Raw genomic sequence first — 23492 nt, 5'->3', positions numbered from 1 at the left:
GGCGGTTTGACAATATAGGAAAGGAGATAGACAATGCTTGGCGGTTTGACAATGTAGGAAAGGGGATAGACTCTACTGGGCGGTTTGACAATATAGGAAAGGGGATAGACTCTGCTTGGCCATTTGACAATATAGCAAATGGGATAGACACTGTTTGGCGGTTTGACAATATAGGAATGGGGATAGACACTGTTTGGCGGTTTGACAATATAGGAACGGGGATAGACTCTGCTTGGCTGTTTGACAATATAGGAACTGGGATAGACTCTGCTAGGCGGTTTGATCATATAGGAATGGGGATAGACTCTGCTTGGCTGTTTCACAATATAGGAACGGGGATAGACTCTACTTGGGCGGTTTGACAATATAGGAACGGGGATAGACTCTGCTTGGCTGTTTCACAATATAGGAACGGGGATAGACTCTGCTTGGCTGTTTCACAATAAAGGAACGGGGATAGACTCTGCTTGGCGGTTTGACAATATAGGAACAGGGATAGACTCTGCTTGGCTGTTTCACAATATAGGAACAGGGATAGAATCTGCTTGGCTGTTTCACAATATAGGAACGGAGATAGACTCTGCTTGGCGGTTTGACAATATAGGAACGAGGATAGACACTGCTTGGCGGATTGACAATATAGGAACGGGGATAGACACTGCTTGGCGGTTTGACAATATAGGAACGGGGATAGACTCTGCTTGGCTGTTTCACAATATAGGAACTTGGATAGACTCTGCTTGGCGGTTTGATCATATAGGAATGGGGATAGACTCTCCTTGGCTGTTTCACAATATAGGAACTTGGATAGACTCTGCTTGGCGGTTTGATCATATAGGAATGGGGATAGACTCCGCTTGGCTGTTTCACAATATAGGAACGGGGATAGACTCTGCTTGGCGGTTTGACAATATAGGAATGGGGATAGACTCTGCTTGGCTGTTTCACAATATAGCAACAGAGATAGACTCTGCTTGGCGGTTTGACAATATAGGAACGGGGATAGACACTGCTTGGCGGTTTGACAATATAGGAACGGGGATAGACTCTGCTTGGCTGTTTCACAATATAGGAACTTGGATAGACTCTGCTTGGCGGTTTGACAATATAGGAAAGGGGATAGACTCTGCTTGGCGGTTTGACAATATAGGAACAGGGATAGACTCTGCTTTGCGGTTTGATCATATAGGAATGGGGATAGACTCTGCTTGGCTCTTTTACAATATAAGAACGGGGATAGACTCTACTTGGGCGGTTTGACAATATAGGAACGGGGATAGACTCTGCTTGGATGTTTCACAATATAGGAACGGCGATAGACTCTGCTTGGCTGTTTCACAATATAGGAACGGGGATAGACTCTGCTTGGCGGTTTGACAATATAGGAACAGGGATAGACTCTGCTTGGCTGTTTCACAATATAGGAACAGGGATAGACTCTGCTTGGCTGTTTCACAATATAGGAACGTGGATAGAATCTGCTTGGCTGTTTCACAATATAGGAACGGAGATAGACTCTGCTTGGCGGTTTGACAATATAGGAATGGGGATAGACTCTGCTTGGCTGTTTCACAATATAGCAACGGGGATAGACTCTGCTTGGCGGTTTTACAATATTGGAATGGGGATAGACTCTGCTTGGCGGTTTGACAATATAAGAACGGGGATATGCTCTGCTTGGCGGTTTGATCATATAGGAATGGGGATAGACTCTGCTTGGCGGTTTGACAATATAGGAACGGGGTTAGACTCTGCTTAGCGGTTTTATTATATAGGAATGGGGATAGACTCTGCTTGGCGGTTTGACAATATAGGAAAGGGGATAGACAATGCTTGGTGGTTTGACAATATAGGAAAGGGGATAGACACTGTTTGGCGGTTTGACAATATAGGAACGGGGATAGACTCAGCTTGGCGGTTTGACAATATAGGAAAGGGGATAGACTCTGCTTGGCAGTTTGACAATATAGGAACTGGGATAGACTCTGATTGGCGTTTTGACAATATAGGAACTGGGATAGACTCTGATTGGCGGTTTGACAATATAGGAACTGGGATAGACTCTGCTTAGCTGTTTCACAATGTAGGAACGGGGATAGACTCTGCTTGGCGGTTTGATCATATAGGAATAGGGATAGAATCTGCTTGGCTGTTTCACAATATAGGAACGGGGATAGACTCTGCTTGGTGGTTTGATCATGTATGAATGGGGATAGACTGCTTGGCTGTTTCACAATATAGGAAAGCGGATAGACACTGCTTGGCGGTTTGATCATATAGGAATGGGGATAGACTCTGCTTGGCTGTTTCACAATATAGGAACGGGGTTAGACTCTGCTTGGCGGTTTGACAATATAGGAACGGGGATAGACTCTGCTTGGTGGTTTGATAATATAAGAGTGGGGATAGACTCTGCTTGGCTGTTTCACAATATAGGAACAGGGATAGACTCTGCTTGGCAGTTTGACAATATAGGAACGGGGATAGACTCTGCTTAGCGGTTTGATCATATAGGAATGGGGATAGACTCTGCTTGGCTGTTTCACAATATAGGAACGTGGATAGAATCTGCTTGGCTGTTTCACAATATAGGAACGGAGATAGACTCTGCTTGGCGTTTTGACAATATAGGAACGAGGATAGACACTGCTTGGCGGTTTGATCATATAGGAATGGGGATAGACTCTGCTTGGCCGTTTGATCATAAAGGAATGGGGATAGACTCTGCTTGGCTGTTTCACGATACTGAAACGGGGATAGACTCTGCTTGGCAGTTTGACAATATAGGAACTGGGATAGACTCTGCTTGGCGGTTTGACAATATAGGAACTGGGATAGACTCTGCTTAGCTGTTTCACAATATAGGAACGGGGATAGACTCTGCTTGGCGGTTTGATCATATAGGAATGGGGATAGACTCTGCTTGGCTGTTTCATAATATTGGAACGGGGATAGACTCTGCTTGGCGGTTTGACAATATAGGAACTGGGATAGACTCTACTTGGCGGTTTGATCATATAGGAATAGGGATAGAATCTGCTTGGCTGTTTCACAATATAGGAACGGGGATAGACTGCTTGGCGGTTTGACAATATAGGAATGGGGATAGACACTGTTTGGCGGTTTGACAATATAGGAACGGGGATAGACTCTGCTTGGCTGTTTGACAATATAGGAACTGGGATAGACTCTGCTTGGTGGTTTGATCATATAGGAATGGGGATTGACTCTGCTTGGCTGTTTCACAATATAGGAACGGGGATAGACTCTACTTGGGCGGTTTGACAATATAGGAACGGGGATAGACTCTGCTTGGCTGTTTCACAATATAGGAACGGGGATAGACTCTGCTTGGCTGTTTCACAATATAGGAACGGGTATAGACTCTGCTTGGCGGTTTGACAATATAGGAACAGGGATAGACTCTGCTTGGCTGTTTCACAATATAGGAACATGGATAGAATCTGCTTGGCTGTTTCACAATATAGGAACGGAGATAGACTCTGCTTGGCGGTTTGACAATATAGGAACGAGGATAGACACTGCTTGGCGGTTTGACAATATAGGAACGGGGATAGACACTGCTTGGCGGTTTGACAATATAGGAACGGGGATAGACTCTGCTTGGCTGTTTCACAATATAGGAACTTGGATAGACTCTGCTTGGCGGTTTGATCATATAGGAATGGGAATAGACTCCGCTTGGCTGTTTCACAATATAGGAACGGGGATAGACTCTGCTTGGCGGTTTGACAATATAGGAATGGGGATAGACACTGCTTGGCGGTTTGACAATATAGGAACGGGGATAGACTCTGCTTGGCTGTTTCACAATATAGGAACTTGGATAGACTCTGCTTGGCGGCTTGATCATATAGGAATGGGGATAGACTTCGCTTGGCTGTTTCACAATATAAGAACGGGGATAGACTCTGCTTGGCGGTTTGACAACATAGGAATGGGGATAGAATCTGCTTGGCTGTTTCACAATATAGCAACGGAGATAGACTCTGCTTGGCGGTTTGACAATATAGGAACGGGGATAGACACTGCTTGGCGGTTTGACAATATAGGAACGGGGATAGACACTGCTTGGCGGTTTGACAATATAGGAACGGGGATAGACTCTGCTTGGCTGTTTCACAATATAGGAACTGGGATAGACTCTGCTTGGCTGTTTCACAATATAGCAACGGGGATAGACTCTGCTTGGCGGTTTGGCAATATAGGAAAGGGGATAGACTCTGCTTGGCCGTTTCACAATATAGGAACGGGGAAAGACTCTGCTTGGCTGTTTGATCATATAGGAATGGGGATAGACTCTGCTTGGCGGTTTGATCATATAGGAATGGGGATAGACTCTGCTTGGCTGTTTCACAATATAGGAACGGGGAAAGACTCTGCTTGGCTGTTTCACAATATAGCAACGGGGATAGTCTCTGCCTGGTGGTTTGACAATATAGGAAAGGGGATAGACTCTGCTTGGCCATTTGACAATATAGTAAAGGGGATAGACACTGTTTGGCGGTTTGACAATATATTAACGGGGATAGACTCTGCTTGGCGGTTTGACAATATAGGAAAGGGGATAGACTCTACTTGGGCGGTTTGACAATATAGGAACGGGGATAGACTCTGCTTGGCTGTTTCACAATATAGGACCGGGGATAGACTCTGCTTGGCTGTTTCACAATATAGGAACGGGGATAGACTCTGCTTGGCGGTTTGACAATATAGGAACAGGGATAGACTCTGCTTGGCTGTTTCACAATATAGGAACAGGGATAGACTCTCCTTGGCTGTTTCACAATATAGGAACATGGATAGAATCTGCTTGGCTGTTTCACAATATAGGAACGGATATAGACTCTGCTTGGCGGTTTGATCATATAGGAATGGGGATAGACTCTGCTTGGCTGTTTCACAACATAGGAACGGGGATAGACTCTGTTTGGCGGTTTGACAATATAGGAATGGGGATAGACTCTGCTTGGCTGTTTAACCATATAGCAACGGGGATATACTCTGCTTGGCGGTTTTACAATATAGGAATGGGGATAGACTCTGCTTGGCGGTTTGACAATATAGGAACGGGGATATGCTCTGCTTGGCGGTTTGATCATATAGGAATGTGGATAGACTCTGCTTGGCGGTTTGACAATATAGGAACGGGGTTAGACTATGCTTAGCGGTTTTATTATATAGGAATGGGGATAGACTCTGCTTGGCGGTTTGACAATATAGGAAAGGGGATAGACAATGCTTGGCGGTTTGACAATATAGGAAAGGGGATAGACTCTGCTTGGCGGTTGATCATATAGGAATGGGGATAGACTCTGCTTTGCTGTTTCACAATATAGGAACGGGGATAGACTCTGCATGGCAGTTTGACAATATAGGAATGGTGATAGACTCTGCTTGGCTGTTTCACAATATAGCAATGGGGATAGACTCTGCTTGGCGGTTTTACAATATAGGAATGGGGATAGACTCTGCTTGGCGGTTTGACAATATAGGAACGGGGATATGCTCTGCTTGGCGGTTTGATCATATAGGAATGGGGATAGACTCTGCTTGGCGGTTTGACAATATAGGAACGGGGTTAGACTCTGCTTAGCCGTTTTATTATATAGGAATGGGGATAGACTCTGCTTGGCGGTTTGACAATATAGGAAAGGGGATAGACAATGCTTGGCGGTTTGACAATATAGGAAAGGGGATAGACACTGTTTGGCGGTTTGACAATATAGGAACGGGGATAGACTCTGCTTGGCGGTTTGACAATATAGGAAAGGGGATAGACTCTGCTTGGCTGTTTGACAATATAGGAACTGGGATAGACTCTGCTTGGCGGTTTGACAATATAGGAACTGGGATAGACTCTGCTTAGCTGTTTCACAATGTAGGAACGGGGATAGACTCTGCTTGGCGGTTTAATCATATAGGAATAGGGATAGAATCTGCTTGGCTGTTTCACAAAAAAGGAACGGGGATAGACTCTGCTTGGCGGTTTGACAATATAGGAATGGGGATAGACTCTGCTTGGTGGTTTGATCATGTAGGAATGGGGATAGACTGCTTGGCTCTTTCACAATATAGGAAAGGGGATAGACACTGCTTGGCGGTTTGATCGTGTAGGAATGGGGATAGACTCTGCTTGGCTGTTTCACAATATAGGAACGGGGTTAGACTCTGCTTGGCGGTTTGACAATATAGGAACGGGGATAGACTCTGCTTGGCGGTTTGATAATATAGGAGTGGGGATAGACTCTGCTTGGCTGTTTCACAATATAGGGACAGGGATAGACTCTGCTTGGCAGTTTGACAATATAGGAACGGGATAGACTCTGCTTAGCGGTTTGATGATATAGGAATGGGGATAGACTCTGCTTGGCGGTTTCACAATATAGGAAAGGCGATAGACTCTGCTTGGCGGTTTGACAATATAGGAAAGTGGATAGACTCTGCTTGGCGGTTTCACAATATAGGAACATGGATAGAATCTGCTTGGCTGTTTCACAATATAGGAACGGAGATAGACTCTGCTTGGCGTTTTGACAATATAGGAACGAGGATAGACACTGCTTGGCGGTTTGATCATATAGGAATGGGGATAGACTCTGCTTGGCTGTTTCAGAAAATAGGAACGGTGAAAGACTCTGCTTGGCTGTTTCACAATATAGCAAGGGGGATAGACTCTGCTTGGCGGTTTGATCATAATGGAATGGGGATAGACTCTGCTTGGCTGTTTCACAATATAGGAACGGGGATAGACTCTGCTTGGCGGTTTGACAATATAGGAAAGGGGATAGACACTGCTTGGCGTTTTGACAATATAGGAATGGGGATAGACTCTGTTTGGCGGTTTGACAATATAGGAATGGGGATAGACTCTGCTTGGCTGTTTCACAATATAGGAACGGGGATAGACTGTGCTTGGCAGTTTGACAATATAGGAACTGGGATAGACTCTACTTGACGGTTTGGTCATATAGGAATGGGGATAGACTCTGCTTGGCTGTTTCACAATATTGGAATGGGGATGGACTATGCTTGGCGGTTTGACAATATAGGAATGGGGATAGACTGTGCTTGGCGGTTTGATCATGTTGCAATGGGGATAGACTGCTCGGCTGTTTCACAATATAGGAAAGGGGATAGACACTGCTTGGCGGTTTGATCATATAGGAATGGGGATAGACTCTGCTTGGCTGTTTCACAATATAGGAACGGGGATAGACTCTGCTTGGCGGTTTGACAATATAGGAACGGGGATAGGCACTGCTTGGCGGTTTGATCATATAGGAATGGGGATAGACTCTGCTTGGCGGTTTGACAATATAGGAATGGGGTTAGTCTCTGCTTAGCGGTTTGATGATATAGGAATGGGGATAGACTCTGCTTGGCTGTTTCACAATATAGGAAAGGGGATAGACTCTGCTTGGCGGTTTGACAATATAGGAAAGGGGATAGACACTGCTTGGCGGTTTGACAATATTGGAACAGGGATAGACTCTGCTTGGCGGTTTGATCATATAGGAATGGGGATAGACTCTGCTTGGCTGTTTCACAATATTGGAACGGGGATAGACTCTGCTTGGCGGTTTGACAATATAGGAACTGGGATAGACTCTACTTTGCGGTTTGATCATATAGGAATAGGGATAGAATCTGCTTGGCTGTTTCACAATATAGGAACGGGGATAGACTCTGCTTGGCGGTTTGACAATATAGGATTGGGATAGACTCTGCTTGGTGGTTTGATCATGTAGGAATGGGGATAGACTGCTTGGCTGTTTCATAATATAGGAAAGGGGATAGACACTGCTTGGCGGTTTGATCATATAGGAATGGGGATAGACTCTGCTTGGCTGTTTCACAATATAGGAACGGGGTTAGACTCTGCTTGGCGGTTTGACAATATAGGAACGGGGATAGACTCTGCTTGGCGGTTTGATAATATAGGAGTGGGGATAGACTCTACTTGGCTGTTTCACAATATAGGAACGGGGATAGACTCTGCTTTGCAGTATGACAATATAGGAACGGGGATATGCTCTGCTTGGCGGTTTGATCATATAGGAATGGGGATAGACTCTGCTTGGTGGTTTGACAATATAGGAACGGGGTTAGACTCTGCTTAGCGGTTTGATCATATAGGAATGGGGATAGACTCTGCTTGGCTGTTTCACAATATAGGAAAGGGGATAGACTGCTTGACGGTTTGACAATATAGGAAAGGAGATAGACACTGCTTGGCGGTTTGTCAATATAGGAAAGGGGATAAACTCTGCACGGCGGTTTGATAATATAGGAATGGGGATAGACTCTGCTTGGCTGTTTCACAATATAGGAACGTGGATAGACTCTGCTTGGCAGTTTGACAATATAGGAACGGGGATAGACTCTGCTTGGCGGTTTGATCATATAGGAATGGGGATAGACTCTGCTTGGCTGTTTCACAATATAGGAACGGGGATAGACTCTGCTTCGCGGTTTGACAATATATGAAAGGGGATAGACAATGCTTGGCTGTTTGACAATATAGGAAAGGGGATAGACTCTACTTGTCGGTTTGACGATATAGGAAAGGGGATAGACTCCCTTGGCGGTTTGACAATATAGGAAAGGGGATAGACTCTACTTGGCGGTTTGGTCATATAGGAATGGGGATAGACTCTGCTTGGCTGTTTCACAATATTGGAATGGGGATGGACTCTGCTTGGCGGTTTGACAATATAGGAACGGGGATAGACTCTGCTTGGTGGTTTGATAATATAGGAGTGGGGATAGACTCTGCTTGGCTGTTTCACAATATAGGAACGGGGATAGACTCTGCTTGGCAGTTTGACAATATAGGAACGGGGATATGCTCTGCTTGGCGGTTTGATCATAAAGGAATGGGGATAGCATCTGCTTGGCTGTTTCACAATATAGGAAAGGGGATAGACTCTGCTTGGCGGTTTGACAATATAGGAAAGGGGATAGACACTGCTTGGCGGTTTGACAATATAGGAAAGGGGATAGACTCTGCCTGGCGGTTTGATAATATAGGAATGGGGATAGACTCTGCTTGGCTGTTTCACAATATAGGAACGGGGATAGACTCTGCTTGGTGGTTTGATAATGTAGGAATGGGGATAGACTCTGCTTGGCTGTTTCACAATATAGGAACGGGGATAGACTCTGCTTGGCGGTTTGACAATATAGGAACGGGGATAGACTCTGCTTGGCGGTTTGATCATATAGGAATGGGGATAGACTCTGCTTGGCTGTTTCACAATATACGAACGGGGATAGACTGCTTGGCGGTTTGACAATATATGAAAGGGGATAGACAATGCTTGGCTGTTTGACAATATAGGAAAGGGGATAGACTCTACTTGTCGGTTTGACGATATAGGAAAGGGGATAGACTCTACTCTGCGGTTTGACAATATAGGAAAGGGGATAGACTCTGCTTGGCGGTTTGACAATATAGGAAAGGGGATAGACACCGCTTGGCGGTTTGACAATATAGGAACGGGGATAGACTCAGCTTGGCGGTTTGACAATATAGGAAAGGGGATAGACTCTGCTTGGTGGTTTGACAATATAGGAACAGGGATAGACTCCGCTTGGCGGTTTGATCATATAGGAATTGGGATAGACTCTGCTTGGCTGTTTCACAATATAGGAACGGGCATAGAGTCTACTTGGGCGGTTTGACAATATAGGAACGGGGATAGACTCTGCTTGGCTGTTTCACAATATAGGAACGGGGATAGACTCTGCTTGGCGGTTTGACAATATAGGAACAGGGATAGACTCTGCTTGGCTGTTTCACAATATAGGAACAGGGATAGACTCTGCTTGGCTGTTTCACAATATAGGTACGGGGATAGACTCTGCTTGGCTGTTTCACAATATAGGAACGGGGATAGAATCTGCTTGGCTGTTTCACAATATAGGAACGGAGATAGACTCTGCTTGGCGGTTTGACAATATAGGAACGGGGAAAGACACTGCTTGGCGGTTTGACAATATAGAAACGGGGATAGACACTGCTTGGCGGTTTGACAATATAGGAACGGGGATAGACTCTGCTTGGCTGTTTCACAATATAGGAACGGGGAAAGACTCTGCTTGACTGTTTCACAATATAGCAACGGGGATAGACTCTGCTTGGCGGTTTGATCATATTGGAATGGGGATAGACTCTGCTTGGCTGTTTCACAATATAGGAACGGGGATAGACTCTGCTTGGCGGTTTGACAATATAGGAAATGGGATAGACACTGCTTTGCGGTTTGACAATATAGGAACGGGGATAGACTCTGTTTGGCGGTTTGACAATATAGGAATGGGGATAGACTCTGCTTGGCTGTTTCACAATATAGGAACGGGGATAGACTCTGCTTGGCGGTTTGACAATATAGGAATGGGGATAGACTCTGCTTGGCTGTTTCACAATATAGCAACGGGGATAGACTCTGCTTGGCGGTTTGATCATATAGCAATGGGGATTGACTCTGCTTGGCTGTTTCACAATATAGGAACAGGGATAGACTCTGCTTGGCGGTTTGACAATATTGGAATGGAGATGGACTCTGCTTGGCGGTTTGACAATATAGGAATGGTGATAGACTCTGCTTGGTGGTTTGATCATGTAGCAATGGGGAAAGACTGCTTGGCTGTTTCACAATATGGGAAAGGGGATAGACACTGCTTGGCGGTTTGATCATATAGGAATGGGGATAGACTCTGCTTGGCTGTTTCACAATATAGGAACGGGGTTAGACTCTGCTTGGCTGTTTGACAATATAGGAACGGGGATAGACTCTGCTTGTCGGTTTGATAATATAGGAGTGGGGATAGACTCTGCTTGGCTGTTTCACAATATAGGAACGGGGATAGACTCTGCTTGGCGGTTTGACAATATAGGAACGGGGATAGGCTCTGCTTGGCGGTTTGATCATATAGGAATGGGGATAGACTCTGCTTGGCGGTTTGACAATATAGGAACGGAGTTAGACTCTGCTTAGCGGTTTGATCATATAGGAATGGGGATAGACTCTGCTTGGCTGTTTCACAATATAGGAAAGGGGATAGACTGCTTGGCGGTTTGACAATATAGGAAAGGGGATAGACACTGCTTGGCGGTTTGACAATATTGGAACAGGGATAGACTCTGCTTGGCGGTTTGACAATATAGGAACTGGTATAGACTCTGCTTGGCGGTTTGATCATATAGGAATGGGGATAGACTCTGCTTGGCTGTTTCACAATATAGGAACGGTGATAGACTCTGCTTGGCTGTTTCACAATATAGGAATGGGGATAGACTCTGCTTGGCTGTTTCACAATATAGCAACGGGGATAGATTCTGCTTGGCGGTTTGACAATATAGTTAAGGGGATAGACACTGCTTGGCGGTTTGACAATATAGGAATGGGGATAGACTCTGCTTGGCTGTTCCTCAATATAGAAACGGGGATAGACAATGCTTGGCGGTTTGACAATATAGGAATGGGGATAGACTCTGCTTGGCGGTTTCACAATATAGGAACGGGGTTAGACTCTGCTTGGCGGTTTGACAATATAGGAATGGGGATAGACTCTGCTTGGCGGTTTGATCATATAGGAACTGGAGTAGACTCTGCTTGGTGGTTTGACAATATAGGAACTGGGATAGACTCTGCTTGGCTGTTTCACAATATAGGAATGGGGATAGACTCTGCTTGGCGGTTTGATCATATAGGAATGTGAATAGACTCTGCTTGGCTCTTTCACAATATAGGAACGAGGATAGACTCTGCTTGGCGGTTTGACAATATAGGAATGGGGATAGACTGCTTGGCTGTTTCACAATATAGGAACGGGGTTAGAATCTGCATGGTGGTTTGACAATATAGGAACTGGGATAGACTCTGCTTGGTGGTTTGATCATATAGGAATGGGAATAGAATCTGCTTGGCTGTTTCACAATATAGGAAAGGGGATAGACACTGCTTGGCGGTTTGATCATATAGGAATGGGGATAGACTGCTTGGCTGTTTCACAATATAGGAAAGGGTATAGACACTGCTTGGCGGTTTGATCATATAGGAATGGGGATAGACTCTGCTTGGCTGTTTCACAATATTGGAACGGGGATAGACTCTTATTGGCGTTTTTATCATATAGGAATGGGGATAGACTCTGCTTGGCTGTTTCACAATATAGGAACGGGGATAGACTCTGCTTGGCAGTTTGACAATATAGGAACGGGGATAGACTCTGCTTGGCGGTTTGATAATTTAGGAATGGGGATAGACTCTGCTTGGCTGTTTCACAATATAGGTTCATATAGGAATGGGGATAGACTCTGCTTGGCTGTTTCACAATATAGGAACGGGTATAGACTCTGCTTGGTTGTTTCACAATATAGGAAAGGGGATAGACACTGCTTGGCAGTTTGATCATATAGGAATGGGGATAGACTCTGCTTGGCTGTTTCACAATATAGGAAAGGGGTTAGACTCTGCTTGGCGGTTTGACAATATAGGAACGGGGATAGACTCTGCTTGGCGGTTTGATCATATAGGAATGGGAATAGACTCTGCTTGGCTGTATCACAATATAGGAAAGGGGATAGACACTGCTTGGCGGTTTGATCATATGGGGATAGACTCTGCTTGGCTGTTTCACAATATAGGAAAGGGGATAGACACTGCTTGGCGGTTTGATCATATAGGAATGGGGATAGACTCTGCTTGGCTGTTTCACAATATAGGAACGGGGATAGACTCTGCTTGGCGGTTTGACAATATAGGAACGGGATAGACTCTGCTTGGCGGTTTGATCATATAGGAATGGGGATAGACTCTGCTTGGCTGTTTCACAATATAGGAACGGGGATAGACTCGGCTTGGCGGTTTGATAATATAGGAATGGGGATAGACTCTGCTTGGCTGTTTCACAATATAGGAAAGGGGATAGACTCTACTTGGCGGTTTGACAATATAGGAAAGGAGAGAGACTCTGCTTGGCGGTTTGACAATATTGGAAAGTGGATAGACTCTACTTGGTGGTTTGACAATATAGGAATGGGGATAGACTCTACTTGGCGGTTTGACAATAATTAATATAGTTTTCCTTTTTGCCTGAACTCTCAAGGAGCCTCAGAATCTGAATTTGATCAGATATTTAAGACCTTTATTTGTGAAAATCATAACTATCACATCCTTCTGAAGCAGATAAGAACAAAACTAAAACTTTTTTGAAAAATGAGTTGCACATTAGACAAACCCTGCTGGTGAAAGCAGACCACAAAGTACTTTAAAATGTCTTCCATTTTTTAGGTATTCAGAATCTGAATTTATTGTCATGAACAAGCCATGAAATTCGATGTTTTGTGGCAGCGTCATAGTGTAAGCGTTCATATAATAATCATCTTACAACATTACTAATAATAAAAAAAAATAATAGTGCACGAAAATTAAGTCTGAGTCAGGTTCATTGATCATTCAGGAATCAGGTGGCAGCAGGGAAGAAGCAATCTTTTTGCTGTTGAGTGCTTGACTTTAGGCTCCTGTATTTTTTTTCCCTGATGGTATTCTTCTCCACAAAAGAAAATTGTAATACCCTATACTGACAGTTCCAAATCCTTATTCAGCTTGTCAAGAATTTAATTTTATAAATGTTCATCTTTCAACGCTGTACCATTTACCTTGCCCTCACCATCTCTGGTGACTCTATTTGCAGCCTTGGATTAAAAAAACAATAAAGGTAGGTATATGTGACTTTTACCTAGGCTCTTTTGAGTTGTACTATTGGATCGGTTTCAAAGTTCAGTCTTGCATGCGACAGGAAAAATTCTGTATCATTATTTCTGTGAGCTATTACATGGTTAAAAAATGTTGTTTAATTAAAATTATTTATTATTTAATCATTTGTATCATTAGTTTTGCAAGCTTGGCCATTGCCCAATGCAGTAAAGTATATATTTTTATTTATTTAGATAAAACAGTCTAACAAGCCCGCACCTCCAAATACAGCTGTTCGACCAATTAACCTACTGATCTGATTTGTCTTTGGAACTTTTGAAGAAGCCAGAGCATCTGGAAGATACCTTACAGACATGGAGAGAATGTACAAGCAGCTTTATAGATAGCACCAAATTCCAACTTGGGTCACTGGTACTGTAATAGCGTTGCACTAACTGCTTTGCTAAGCATGCCGCCCTTGTACTTCAAAAGTGTACTTTGAGTTGTTGGCAGAGAATTATCTGAATCAAGTTACTCAATGTCAGTCATGTGCCCCTTTAATAAGGCCCAATTTTTATTCACCTGGAAATTATCACCTACTCTGACTGAAGCTGAAATTGGGCAGTGTGGTGGAAAAGAATGTGCTGCACAATCCACTTTCTAAGCTTCTGACTCTTGGATGCCTGGTTGTAATGTATAGAAGTCTGCGACAATGATGACCATGTCATCTGGTGGTGCAGCTCAAAATGTCTAAAACATCATTATACATGGACTTTAAGCAAGATTCTGCTTAAGAATGTTGCCTAGATCTGGATTGTAATGGCACAATTCATTTTGCCTAACTATTTGCATTCGTTTCTCCCACTTTTCGTATATGTATTTTATGAACAAAGGCTTACAAACAGGCTTGAGGTCTACTTGCATGGGAGTTCTTCCACCATAGTGATCTTATTCATTGTATGAATAGTTCAAAAGTTTTACAGGAATTTAAAACCCAGTAAATGATGGCATTGTCAATGATATGCACATTTGTACATGTAAATAGTAAATAACATTTCATTTAACCTGGGTTTCATCTGCAGATCTGATCTTGCATTAAGAAACCATTTCTCAACTTTCAGTGGCACCAAGTGGAATTTTACCAGGATCCTGATAAAGCTTGAGGCTTGGCAACCTTCAACATGTGTGGACTGACACAATGGAGCAATGATTAGCACTAATTTCTCATCTATTGGTCCTGACCTTGGGAGCTGACTGTTTGGAGTTTGTATGTTCTTGTAATGACCACATGGGTTTCTACCAGGTGCTCTGGTAGAAATCCTAAAGATAGGTTAAATAATGCAATAAGTTCTCCATTAGAGGACAAAGTTGTGCCAGTCAAAGGGGAATTGATATGTGTTGTAGGATAACAGGGAATATGAGGAAAAAGAGGACATTGCCTCTTGTGTCATCATAAGTAAGGAAGCACTATGGATGCTATTTAAATTGGGGAAGAATTTCTGCTATTTTGCAAAATTATCGAACAAAAATATTTTTTAGAATTGTAGCTGGCAGATCTTTTTAAATTGCATAGTTAGATTCATTTACCTCCTAGATAATACACATTTTTAAAATCTACTTTGTAGCTTTAAGCAGGACATGAACTTGAGTTCTATTAGAGCTCCTGTTCAAATGCAGTCTGTTAAATTGATCTGCCCACAAGTGTGGACTTGTACTCTTCACAAATGCTTGGTATAGGGTTGGCTGTGCTATTGCTGCTTTTAGTATTGTATTTTTCCAGAGATTCCTGGAGTACACATAAGGTGAAATCTGTGCTCTATTTGCAGAATTAAAATTCCTTGTGGCATCTGTTTTTCTCTGAAGAAAAAAAACATCCTGTATAATCTGTTCATTGTTACTTTTTGGTAAAAATGCATTAGTAATGTAGTCAGCCAAACAATTATTGTGAAGGTTTGTCAAAAAGTTGGTAGTTTTGAGCTAAGATGTTGGCAATTCAGGAATAAATAAATTGAAATAATCTCATTAACAGCTGTATGTTGAATTGACAAAGTCTTTTTTATCTTTGTTCAACTGTCAACTTTCAAGTGACACCTTTTTATTCTGTATTTAGGTGATACAAAAAAATCCAAATCAATTGATTATGGTGAATCATATTTTATGCAGTCAGTATTATTGTCATTTACTTTAACAAGGTATTGTGAATAGCTTAGGGCAGTGGTTGTATAACTAAGGCAATGGAACAACAGTTGACCACATGATCTGAAAGAATAGAATTTTTTTTTTTTAATTTTTTTTTTTTTTTCACACTATGAACCATATTGACCAAAATACTCACAAACATTTCCCTCTTGAATATACACAGTGTCATTTTCTCCCCTTTTCCCCCCTCCCTTCCCTCCCTCCTTCCCACCCTCCTCCCCACCTACTCAACGTATACAATACATTAAACCCATTAAACAATGTCATCACACAATGAAAATAAACAAGAAAATTGTGTCATCTACTTTTACACACTGGGTCAGTTCATTTCGTCGTCTTCTCATTCTGTCATTTTAGGGGGTGGAGGTCCGCGGTAGGTCCTCTCTGTTGTGTTCCATGTATGGTTCCCAAATGTGTTCAAATACTGTGATGTTATTTCTTAAATTATATGTTATTTTTTTCCAATGGAATATATTTATTCATTTCTATGTACCATTGCTGTATTCTCAGGCTATCTTCTGATTTCCAGGTTGACATTATACATTTTTTTGCTACAGCTAAGGCTATCATAATAAATCTTTTTTGTGCTTCATCCTTTAATGCAAAGGTGTGTTCGTCATTTGCTAAATCATGGAGCAGTTTATGAATCTGTCATGTTGATCCTGTTTTCAAACTTTTATCTAAGGTCAATCACAAATAGAAAATTGCAATGAAAGAATTAATCCCCAATGGGCAAAGTAATGTCATCTTCAACTGCCTGTGAATTTTGGAGAAAATATTTGTTCAAGAATAATTTTATGCAATGTTTGTATGATGAATGAATAAGTTTCAATCCATCACAAGGGGCAAGTGGTAACCAAAATTGTAATTGAGCTCAATTTGAAAAGCAAGGTGATGCTTTTTTTCCATCAATCAACATCTTTCATGTTTGTTGCAATGCCAGATATCTTTCTCTTGAACATATCCACTGAGTAGCCATTCAAGAAAATTGCTTGCCAATTTTGCCCAGTCTACAGATACGACTGTATTAAAGAAATCCTTTTTCTCACTTTAAGTGGCATCAACAGGAAAGATTAATGGTCGTAATAACAAAAATGTTGGAGGAATTCACAAGGTCATGCAACATGGAAAGCATGTATAGGCAGTCGAGCTTTGGGCCTGAACTCTTCATCAGGGATACCTGGTGAAGGTTTCAGCTCCAAAATTGGCTGGCTTTTGCTTTCATGGATGCTCCATGACTTGCTGAGTTCCTCAAGCACTTTTGTGTTCTGTTCCAGTTCTCCAGCATCTGCAGATTTCTTGTTTAACCAAGATCAGTTGTCTCCATTTTTTAAAAAAAAAGAATGAATTGCCCTTGTGATTGATGAGAGTTCACCTTTACCCTGCTAAGTGACAGACGTACAAGACACAAAAGTTAATATGATTTTCTAAGAATGTGTTGTCATTAGTCAAGTACAAATTCAGGTTTTCTGACTCCTAATTAGCTGATATAGTTGGAAGTGATTCCATTACTCAACATGTCAGTTTATTTCCTTATTAATTGAAGTATCTTTGCCTGCCTGTCCACTTTTTTTATGCAGATATATAGCATTCACTGTTCCTTGTAGTTATTTTTTTCCAAAATTAAACATTTCTTCATTCACTATTCTGATTTAGTGAGTTTTTAAATTTTACATTGGTATATCCATCTCATAGCCTGGAAGGACTTTTTGGGGCTCTGAATGGTGGTGAGAGAGAAAGTGTATGGTTATATGGTAAATGTAGCATTTCCTGAAGTCACAGGGATGGGTATTGTTATGAGCCCAGAGGACCTCAAAACCCACCAGCAATAGATATTCACCAAGACATAGGGTTACTTAAACAAAAGTTGCTTTTAATTATCTTTAAACATCAAAATAGAATCAAACTTTAACTTATCACTAACTTACTTAACCTAACAACCCCCTTCTATTTCTAAGTGCATGTGTGTGTAAGTTCAGAAAAGTTCTTTGGTTCACTGTCCAGTCGCACTTCTCATTCCTCCAAGTTCACTGGTTGCAGGCAATTCTTATACTGTGGACAGAATTTAACATTTGTAAAGTTCACCAGGCTTTGGTACTTGAAAAGTAAATGGTTCTTGTCTGATTTCAGAGAGAGATTTGTAGTTCCAGGACATCCACAGCTGATGTACTTCCATCAGCCACTACAGGGTCTTGCTGACGGAACTTGCCCCTCCAGGGTTCTCCAGATGATAACCTTTTTCTTTCAGATCACCACAGAGTTCCTTTTAGTTTCTCTTATTCCAAGTGAAACATTAGACAGCCAGTCTGCTCCTCTTGCATGAACCACAAGGGCTTTGACCAGGCTGTCTTCAAAGTAGGGCTTTTCAGCTTGTCTTGTACCAGTCCCCAGCTACTACTTCTGACTGTGCTCCCTCTCTCTCTCTCTCTCTCTCTCTAACAAAGCCTGTTTGACTCTCTCTGCTTGCAAAACCACATGACCCTCAGAACAACAGGTTCTCTTCCAGACATAGTGGCTCAGACTTGCTCTTTCATCTGTTGCCTTTTGTTAACAACAATCCATTAGTGAAGTCTCTTGAGCACTCTTCAAAAGCTCTTGTAAAAACTCTGGAGCTGATATGTCTACCATGGGGCAGACCTCCAGTATTTTAAATAAGATCAGTTTTGAAGTGTTTGTACATGACCTATTCTAACAAACCTTTCGCAATTTATCTTTGAAAAACATATCTCTATACTCTATATACTCTGTCACAGTATCAAAGGGCCAATTAGAAGGAATGGGTGAATTCCCTGCAGAAAGCGGAGAGAAGATGTATATCGTGGTTGGATCATGTTATAGGTGGTGGAAATTGTGGAGGATAATGTGTTGGATATGGCGGCTGGTGGGGTGGGAGGTGAGGACAAAGAAATCCTGTCCTTGTTGTGCCTTGGGGCAGAGGAGGCCTGGGCAGATATGTTTTTTAAAAAAAAGAGCAGATGCAGATAAGTGCGATTTGATGGCAGTAAGCCATTTTTTTTAGAAGGAAGACTTGCATAAGATTTAAATTTTAACTTTTAAAACATAGGCATATAGCATGATAACAGGTCCTTCCGGCTCCGGAACCTGTGCCATCCAAATATACCCAATTAGCCCTACAACCCCCATACATTTTGAAAAGTGGGAGGAAACTAGAGCACCCAGAGGAAACCCACGCAGACACAGGGAGAACATACAAACTCCTTCTAGACAGAACCTGGTTCACTAATGATTAAAAAAAAGCATTGTGCTAACCATTCCACCCATCTCAGATGTTGTGGAATGGAAGACCTCATCCTTTGAGCAGAGGAATTGAGAGAGAGGACAGGGGGTGTGAAGTGTGTAAAAATCCACCAATTCTCATAGTTGTAGAATGGAATTCAGGATATGCTAATAGGTATTTAAAATAAAGGAATTTTATGAGCAGTTGCTTGATTGAAAATCATTTTGAGATGATAGGTGAATGAGGTGTAAAGATGCTGGCAGCAAAAGTTATGGATACCATCAGGTTTGTAGTCCCTCAGAATTAAAAATATCTTCCTGGAGGAACTCACTGCATTGAGTGGCATCATTGGGAGATAAAGTACGATCTGGTCAGAACCCTTCACGTCTTGATGGGTGCCAGCCCAAAATGTCAATATTCTTTTTTCCCCCAATGATGCTGCTGGATCAGCTGAGTTCCTCCAACAAATTGTGTTTTTCTTTTGCTCCAGATTCCATCATCTGTTGTCTCTAGTCCTTGGGAATGATCAAGTCAGAAGAATTACAAACACATGGGTGAAGCTTTCAGCTGCAGATGAACCAAGCCAAGGCTGTAGCTGAGCAATTTGAGAGATGGAAATAATTTGTCCTTGATGGACTGAACTCTGGTTAAATGTGTAAATAAATATTGTCTAGCACTTAAGCTTGTTCCAATAAAATTAGTGTCTCAAATGAACTTCATTAGATCCCCATAATTATCAGATTCTCTTGGGATCTGAAAAGTTATAAAGCTCGACTTTGGATACAATTTGGGATTTCATTTTCAATCAGTACATAAAATGCCTTCTGAAAACTTGCTTAGAAAAATAAAGTTTTCTGCTCTTTCACTAGTAATACATCTTGATGATGCAGAATTTATTTTTGTACACATTCTTTGCTGTAACAAAACTCCCTTAACCTTCATATGTTCAGAAAAACCACTGGGTAATGTCATTTATTTGTAGGGTGTTTTGGTCAGAAGTGCGACAATGGTACATACAAAGGTGTAATTGTGATGAGAAATGTAAAGTAGGCAAAATTATGTGGGGAAAAAAAAAGTGATCTTGTCAAGGACGTATGAAAACATTTTCACGTAATTACTGACAATTGGCATTTCTATAGTTCCTGAAAAATATTACCTGCTGGTTTTTGGGGCATCTATATATTTATTGATTGAAAATTAGAAGCTAAAATCCTAATTTTACAAATCCATTTTCAACCTCTGTGAGAGATGTTGCTAACAGTGGCTGCAGCATACATGAACACTCATGAATTTATATGGGCAGTGACTCGATGCAGGATCGGCAATGATGCAGTTGTAAAAGTGCTATTTACTTTATTTGATGGCATTTAAGATTCCCCCCCCCCCCCCATTTCAGCTAAGAATGTTAAGATTTTTTTGTTTAATTATGGGTAAGCATTTAATGTTATTGAAATATTTAGCTACAGTATAGCAAAAAGAAAACTTGGACAAAATTAGACAACAGGAAAAATCTTTTTAATAGTAATACTACTGCTGTAATTTACAAGAGAAAACAAAAGCTGCTTAGCTATAGCAAAAAATATTTTATAAAATCAAACTGTCGCTTTCAATCCCCGCACTGGTCCCACTGTTCTGCTCTCTCCCGGTGGTGAGATTTTGGTCCCTGTACTGGCCCTACTGCCTCACTCTCTCCTGGGTGGGGGGGGGGGGGGAAGCGGGACAGTGGGATCAATGTGGGGACTGGTGATGGCCTGTTGGGAGGAGTGAGGAAGTGGGATCAGTATGGGGACTGGTGGCAGATTGTCGGGAGAGGAGTGGGGTGGTGGGATCAGTGTGAGGACATCTGACAGCCCACCAGCAATCCCCACACTGATCCCACCACTCCACTCTCCCCAACAGCCTGCCACCAGCTCCCACACTGATCCCACCACCCTGCTTTCTTCCCCCCCCCCCCCCCCCATAGCCTGCCACCAGCCCAGAACGATAGATGGTAGTGATGCAGTGACAATTATTACTCCTCATTATCACCCTAATTTCAACTTTGCATATGAGATCCGGGGGATACTTGGGGGGGGGGAGGAAATGTGAGTCTTATGTACCATCAAATACAGTATGTAAAAGGATGATGAGCTCAAAAACGGAAGGAAAACGGTATGATTGAATTTGTGCAAATATTAATTTCCTTTTCTTTTGTAACATTTCTTGGAAAAAATATTCAAGATATTCATAGCCATGGGCTATGTTTGCACTGATTTCTATAAGCTATTTAAAACATGAAACTTGCATACCTTAATTTTGGACGACCACTGCCTCATAGACTCAATAAAAATTACTTTTGAGTGTATTTTGCCATTTATTGCATTTTTTTCAAATATTTAAGGTTGTTGAAACAAGCCTCCTTTACAATCTGCAAGGAAATAGTTTTAGCTTCGAAACTGATTCTGACAGTTGCAATATCTCGATTTTGTGTTGTAGGAGCTGGCTTTTGCTGAGTTGTATACTGAAGACTTAACATTTCTGTTAGGTGACACATTCTCAGGACTGGAATCCCTTAAATTGAGCAATTTGACCAATTCTGAGAGGAAAAATATGGTTTATACAGTACCTTGCTAGTTTAGGTCTACCACAGAAACCATTATCCACAGAATTAATGAAACCCTATAAAAAAGAACAATTTTGTTCTCAAGTTTATTGGAAAAAGCTTTTAATTGCACAACAAAACGTGACTTTCAATGATAACAGGACGACAAAACTCCCAGCTTTTATTCCACTCACGTGCATGAAAAACTCAAAAATTCTTTGAAGTTTTTTTTTCCTCTTGGTTAGCACATGGTAAGCAACAGTGAGGCAATTAGATACGGTCCTGCAATTTCAGGGCATAGATTTGTTTTGGAATAGAGGGCAAGTTATTTACTCTTGCAAGGAGCAATATTTTCCAGAGTCTTCAACAAGGGTGCTTCAGAGTTGTTGTTTGGAATACAAATTCATTAAATGAGGATGTTGGCACATTAATGTGCTGGAATGAGGTAGCACCAGGTTCATTTCCCACAGGTCTGGTATGTTTAAATGAGGATTTTTGCTTCTGGTGCACTTCATGCAGAATTCCAGACCTCTTTCTACTTTTTCTCTCTCTTCAAATCCTGCAAACTATAGAACACTACAGTACAGGCACAGGGCCTTTTGCCCATTTAATCTGTGCCAAAATATTTTTCTGCCTAGTCCCATCAGCCCAACATACCCCGCCCATCAACATACATATCCAAATATCTTTTAAATGTTGGTATTAAACCACCATCCATCATTTTTGTTGGAAGCTAGTTCCAGACCCCCTCCCCCACTGAGTGCATCAGTCTTCACTGTATGCCAGATGTCAAAGGGTATCAAGGAAGGGAAATGAGTGCAGTTATTACTTCAAGGGAGAAATGAGCTCAAAATGTTGAATGGTCTAAAGGCGGATGTCTCCCGGACCAGATGGATTGGATATTCGGGTCCTGAAAGAAGTGGTGGTAGATATTTTGGAGGCATTGGTAGTGATCTTTCAGGAATCGATAAATTCTGGCATGATCCCAGTGGACTGGAAAATCACAAATGTTGCCCCACTATTCTAGAAGGTAGGGAGGCAGTAGAAAGGAAATTATAGGCTGGTTAAATGCTAAAGTTGATTGTCAAGGATGAGGTTACAGAGTACTTGGAAGGATGTGACGGGGTAAGCCAAAGCCAGTGTAGCTTCCAAGGGAAAATCTTGCTTGACAATTTTTTTGGAATTCTTTGAGGAAGTGAAAAGCAGGTTGAATAAGGGAGATGTAGTGAATGTTGTGTATTTGGATTGTCAGGTGACATTTGGCATGGTGCCACAAGTGAGGCTACTTAATAAGAGCCCATGGTATTACTGGAAACATACTAGTATGGGTAAACCATTGCTGACTGGCAGGAAGCAGAGATTTGGAATACAAGGATCATATTCTGATTGGTCTCCAGTTTCTAGTGGTGTTCTACAGAGGTCAGTGTAGAGGCTGCTTCTTTTTATGTTGTATTATAGCTAGCTGTCTCAAGCTATGGCTCTGCCGAGCCTAGAGCACAGGAAAAGTTATAGCTGTATGCAAGTTAGCTCAGAAAGAACACACTGTTCCTAGAAAGAATGACACAACCCCAGTTGAATGTAGCTAACACTGAGCTTTATTGGGCTTGCAGCCCTGCTTTTATTCTCAAGCTGAGGGGCATGGTCAAAACCCTCTCAGCACTGATTGGAGTGTTTGTGATCCACTTTCCCTGATTGGCCAGTTAATTTCTTTTGGTTGTAGCCAATTGGAGGGCAGCACGGCAGGCCT

The 23492-nt window shown here is 42.0% G+C and overlaps 1 protein-coding gene across 4 annotated transcripts in view; it reads left to right on the top strand.

Annotated features, from left to right (window-relative positions):
• The window catches only part of LOC138749573 (lysine-specific demethylase 2B-like), a 702276-nt gene that overhangs the window by 539653 nt on the left and 139131 nt on the right, over positions 1-23492 (top strand). The window contains exon 2 of one of the 4 annotated variants that reach the window (XM_069911135.1): positions 13982-14112. The exons of the other annotated variants lie outside the window; for them this stretch is intronic. The gene's annotated coding sequence lies outside the window, so the exon portion shown is untranslated. The remainder of the gene's footprint in view (positions 1-13981; positions 14113-23492) is intronic. 4 annotated transcript variants of the gene reach the window in all.

Source organism: Narcine bancroftii, chromosome 14, assembly GCF_036971445.1.
Source record: "Narcine bancroftii isolate sNarBan1 chromosome 14, sNarBan1.hap1, whole genome shotgun sequence".
NCBI classification, from domain to species: Eukaryota; Metazoa; Chordata; class Chondrichthyes; order Torpediniformes; family Narcinidae; genus Narcine; species Narcine bancroftii.
The sequence above is the reverse complement of the archived record's forward strand: the minus strand, read 5'-3'. Positions and strand labels throughout refer to the sequence as shown.